This window comes from Lutjanus erythropterus, chromosome 21 (assembly GCF_056507025.1).
Source record: "Lutjanus erythropterus isolate fLutEry1 chromosome 21, fLutEry1.hap2, whole genome shotgun sequence".
NCBI lineage: Eukaryota > Metazoa > Chordata > Actinopteri > Lutjaniformes > Lutjanidae > Lutjanus > Lutjanus erythropterus.
Window position 1 is genome coordinate 7,939,478 of NC_139337.1, and position 6,000 is coordinate 7,945,477.

The window sequence follows — 6,000 nt, forward strand, 5'->3', positions numbered from 1 at the left end:
GTCCTTTCCTTCTGCGCGACACATAAATAACCTCCTGTTCCAGTCTAGCTCACTGCTGTCAGTTTGCCCAAGCACTCCCAAATACTTCAGAGCTTTGCAACTGTCTGCTCAGAAAGAAAAATACCTGGAGACTCAACGACCAAAGATAGCACGACCAGAGTTATGGAGGCGATGACACTCGGATAACTGAAACATTTCACACTGGCATTATAAATGACCCAGTCAGATCTGCCCCTTTGTTATTCTAACATGAGTGAGCTCTGGCGAGGCTTAGCCGCACAGAAAGCACACTTTGTCTGACTTCAGCTTGGATCGACAATGCGAGGAAATCAGAGCATCGGGTTCACAATGAAAGCATGTTCTTTGACAGATGTATCCATCACCTCCATGTACGCTGGATTCGGAGCTGGCATCTCCTCCCTGTGAAGTGGTGTGTGCCTATTTAGTAGCCATTTGTGTATTCTTGGAAAGCCATATTTAGACAGACAACAGAGGATGGGAGGGTTTAAAGAGTATTGGGTGTTCCAAGTTGCAATTATTCCCCACTGTAATTTCAAGGAGCAATCCCAGCGACTTCCAATGGCACTTGGTTTGGAGTCTTGATTGCTTTCAGTAGACATGGACAGACAGCACACGTTTCAACCGGCTGATTAGTGTCCTGAATGTTTAAAACCCCTCTGAAAACAGTAATTGGGTCATTTTAAACAACCTGCAAATTTTCTCCTCAGTCACATTTTCCACCAAAGCTGGCAAACTATTGAACAAATATGTCTTGTGGCTTTACAAGTAGTCCGTGTGCTACAGTATGTAATTCCAACTTGGTTTACATGGCAAAAATTAAGTCCAAGTCTGGAGTGAAAACATCAACTTAAATGAGGGGCAGATTATGGGTGCAGAGACTGGGGTTTTGAAAAATAATTTAGATTGTAATGGTGTAAGGTGTTGACATAAAGCTAACACTGATTTCAAGTAATGGCTACCTTTCATAGCCAGATCCTTTAATACACATTGAATGATTAAGTACCCCAAGGCAGAAACAGGGTGTTGCCTGCTGGATCCATGATGTGTAATGAACGTCTGCTTTTCAATTTTACATCCACAGCCTCAAAACAGACGCGATCTTCCATTTGAGGCTGTTCATTCTTGGCCCTCCTGCTGCCTATTTACTATAGTATTCTATTTATTAAAAAGCAGAAACATTTTATTGCCTCCGTAAGTGGTGAGTTTTGTTTTCTGTAAAGAGGTCAGAGTTAAACTGAAAGTTTAAGAAGAAAACAAATGTTATGAGTGTGAGGGAATAAAACTTTCACTACAACCGCCCCTCTGGCAGGCCAGACCGAACCCACATACAAATCAACTCCAGTAGATGTGATATAAAACAATACAAGACTGAGTAACATATGTATATAAAAACATGTACTGAAATTAGATGCGCAGAACAGAGCTGCATGTTCCCAAAATTACACTGACTTATAACATTTAAATTAAACTGTCTTGGATGGAGGAGGCAGGATGACGTTAAACTGAGGTTTTCCTTTACCGGCATTGTATGAAAACGAAGCTCCAGATGTTGGGATACAGACTATAAGATATCTGATATACTGATATAAATCAGTATATGAGTATATTGAATATTGAGCCATTATTGAAGGGGTCCTCCTGAGTTTTATTAAGACACTGATATGAAGATTGGGAAATAGCAAATGACAGATTTGAAAAAAAGAAAAAAGATGACTGTCACTTTTACTCTCAGGAGGGCAAAGTGAATATGCACAAATCTTTTGTGTTCAAATTTGACATGGAAATTTGCACCACTGACCAACAGAGACCAAGTTCTTCAGTTCTGACAGAGAGAGACAAAAGTGGGATGGTTTTTAAGTAATATAAGATTATTATATTATATAATATATCTTTATATATTACATCATAGTATATAGTATAGTATAGTAATTCAAAATCTTACTTAGGTATTTTTATTTGAGTATATATGATAAACTTTGTATATTGTTCTCCTTTGCTTTTATAGAGGTGGTCTACTGACACAGTTCTCCACTTCTCAGTGCAGTGAAGGCCAGGTTCTTTATATTAGGCAGGGGTGGAAGTAACTAATTACAAATACTCAAATTACTGTAATTAAATAGTTTTTTTGGGGTACTTGTACTTTTATGAATAGATTTTCAAGTCTTTACTTTTACTTGTACTTATGTATTCATTTCAGCATGTAATCCACTTAGTTACTTTCAAAATCATACTCGAGTACTGAGTACAATTTAATATCCAAACGTTTCATCTGCATTTTTGTAGCCAATCAGGTGATCTGATCACGAAATACAACTGAAAAACAAAACAAAATGCTGCGGCAGCACACATTTGGAGTAAGGATGTTATGATTACTCGTTAATTGATTAATTGGCATTAAGAATTTAAACAATTAGAAATGTATTCACTGATGTTTCATCAGTAGTCATGGCAGTAACAGCTGACATTGTTTTGTCTGGCGGAGACATTTGTTGGATGAGGAAACTTAAACTTTGACTTAAAATGAGGAGAAAAAAATGACAAAACAAAAAAAAGAAAAGAGAGGTTAAAAGTAACTAATACTCTGAGTAGTTTTTGAAACAAATACTTTTACTGAATTATATTTCTAACACCAGTTCTCTTTCCACCACTGATATTAGGTGTGTCAGTTTCCCCGCACATTAAACTTTGGCTCTGTATTTTGGTATGTATGTAGCAGCTACGGCAGACTTCACAACACATGACATGACGTATCATGATGTGCATCTCGGTGGTCTCAACTCCTAAATTGTTGCTTTTCAGTTGCGAGACACTCGCTATCAGACTCCCACGACTTTCTTCATACTCTATAAACCCTGCACAAAATTTTCAATCAGAGTTTCATTCCACTACACTCATGCATACTCACTGGACTCAGCCTGCCCTGCACTCCTTGTTCTCCGCCCACACGCCGCCAGACGTACCTGCTGGAGATCTGCACTCTAGTGCACTCTTCTAGTTTATTCATGGATTTAACTTCTCTGTTTTTTTCTGTATCCCAGAGTTCCCTACAGGCTACCATGCAACAGGCATAAGGGAGATCAAGTGTCATATGAAAGTCTATTTTTTAACTAATAGCCTATAACAACAGTGAGTTTCTGAGCTTTTGTGTCACTTGAGCAGAAAACATGTCAATATCTGCACAATATCTCAGCTGTCTGCACCTTCAGACTAAAAATACTGGTGTATTGGTGTTGGTGCCAGGCTTCAAAAACCATTACTGGTCAAACCTAAGTGACCAGTGGAGCTGCAGAAATTAGAGGACAAAGAAAGCAGATGCCAGTGTAATTCATGAACTCCGGCCTGAGATGAAACAGAGCTGGTTCGCCTGCAGAGTCGCTGCCACCAACCCCTACGGAGCAGGACATCATGATTTATGTAGTGCTCCTACCTGTTGAATCGTTTTGTACGCCCACACTGGACAACAGGCAGGAGTCTGAAGGAGAGACACAGTGAGCCAACGCAGAGGCTGAGGAGAAGGTGGATTAAGATTAAAGAGATGCTACTGTGGTGACAAGCCTCCTTATTTTCCCAGAGAAGGGCGATCTGGCCTGCAGGTTCAGATAACAGTGACAAGGTCACAGGAGGTAACACAAGTTCACTTCAGGCGAGAAGGAAAACTTACATATTGTGTATAACCTGAGCAAACAAACACTCCCGGACCTTAATTAAAGTGATTACATGACTGGGCCATTCATAGCATGTTTGCACAAGCTGTTAGTAAAAGTTAACTTCCCCCGTTAAATGAAAATAAGCACAAATAAACAATAATTACACGGATCCCTAACCCTTCATATGGCTCTCGCTGCTTAGTCACGTCCTTCGAATCACTACCTTGGATAAACCCCAAAGGAACACACAGCTGAGGAGCTCAGAACCTATGACTCATGAGCCCATAATGTGACAGCTTTTATAATGGAAGTCAATGAAAGGGTGCATCAGGAGTAATCAGCAGTGGCATGGCTATATACTACAGTAGGAATCTCCCTTTTTTTTGTGAATGGTACCAAAAGCAGCTTGGATTGCGTCTGGTTTGAGTCTGATGGAATAATTACCGTTGCAGGAGGAAAACACTGATCTGCATATGATACTGACTTCAGCTGGAAGAAGCCCTAAGATGTTCTAAAAGCGATTGCGGTGAGACGAAAAAATGTGACACGTGACCATTTAGGAAAAGGTGTGATCTTGCAGTGAAGGAACATGACGCAGTCTTTACAAGCATCCAAAACAGGTTTACTGCACTGTAAAGTATTTCTGCAGCAGACAGTTGGTACTGTAATGGGTTTAACTCAGTCTCAGTGCACAGTGCAGGGGCTGTAAAAAATTCACTTCCACCAAGTGACTTTGTCTCAGCGCTGAAAGGTTTTTTTTTGTGTGTGTTGTGTCCATTGTTGTGTCACTCAATTTCTCAGGCAAAAATTAAGTTCTTTTTTTTTTTGTTTGTTTGTTTGTTTTTGTAGTTTGGGGAAGCATTTGCACCACTGAAGAACTGTATAAGGCATGTTCTGTTTAATAAACTAACATTTTTATTTGTTTATTTATTAATCTGGACATTGCAATGCACACAAGAATACAAGCTAATTTTCAACTCCTGTACCTTAAATTATTATTCCACCATAACAATACAAGATGCTCTGGTAATAATAAAAGTGCTAGACCTATGTCACATGTTTTGTTAAGTTGTGTACTAACATTATCCTAAATGTTTCCAACAATTTTAAAACTCAGATAAATCTGTAATTTATTCAAGGTAACGCTTTGTTTCCTACTAGGCGCTAATTGCTATAACTCTCAGGAAAACATGACTAAACAAAATGTAAACTTTAATATTACCTCTGTGATCATGCTTTCTGCCTGAGTCACATCAAATCGGATTTAATTGGCAGTGGAGGTTGTTTAACAGTTTGGCAGGTGGATTTTATCATTGAGGAGAGTCTTTATATGCTCCTTGGATGGTCCCATGTCCTGAGCTGGGAAGTCATTCTTCCAACTTCAGTGTGTTCATGAACTTTTAAGCTGTAATGTGGAAAACATGGAAGCTTCAAAGGGTGGGGCAGAGTTGTTGTACTTGTTGTTGTGTCTGGGTGATTGGCTGGCTCATGTTGCTATTCAAGTATGCCGAAACAGTTTATATTCAAAAAGGTCCCAGACTTGTTGCCCCAGTAGACCTACACTCACCTTATTTGAGTTGTTATCAAAATTAATGCTAATAAGTAACTTTTTTAAAATTATCCAGGTCACTGTACTTGGACAGCAGCTAATGGTTACAACCTAATAGAGAAGTGAAGACCACCAATGGGACCGAACTTCGGAAAAAAATATGAATGGTAGTCATTGGTGAGAGACAAATAGTTTTCTTGATCCTGTGTGAATTAAACCACAAATTACACATACAATGTTTGTCAAAAGATAATTCAACAAGTCAAGAAAGTTGCTATTTGAAGTATCAGACCGTGAAGATACATAATTAGAAAGATTACACAGCCAGAAGTCACATATGTGATGGCTTTCTCCATCTAAAAGCTAACAGTAGCTGCTGAAGCTATGATGCCTGTGTGTTTTCGTACCAGGGTTCAGTCTTGCTTGTTCTTTCTCTTCACAGCTGATAAAAGGACTAGAAGTTGCTGGATAAAACACTTCAGGTAAAACGTAACGTTACAAGAGACAGCGATGTTGGTGACATATATTGTGCCACACAAGAGATGTAGTTCATGGACTGGTTTCACAAAAAAACTGACTAAACTACGACAAACTGAGACTTTCACCATGTTTCTGTGTATTTGATGTCAACAAACAAACAAAGTTGCACAGTATTGTGTCTTGAGAAGGCGTTCAAGTTAATTTTTCCAACCTCAAACTCATTTTAACGATTATTCGAACATCACATGACTGTGGGAATATTTAGTATTCTGTTAGGATGAGATAAGAATGGTATCAGTGTTC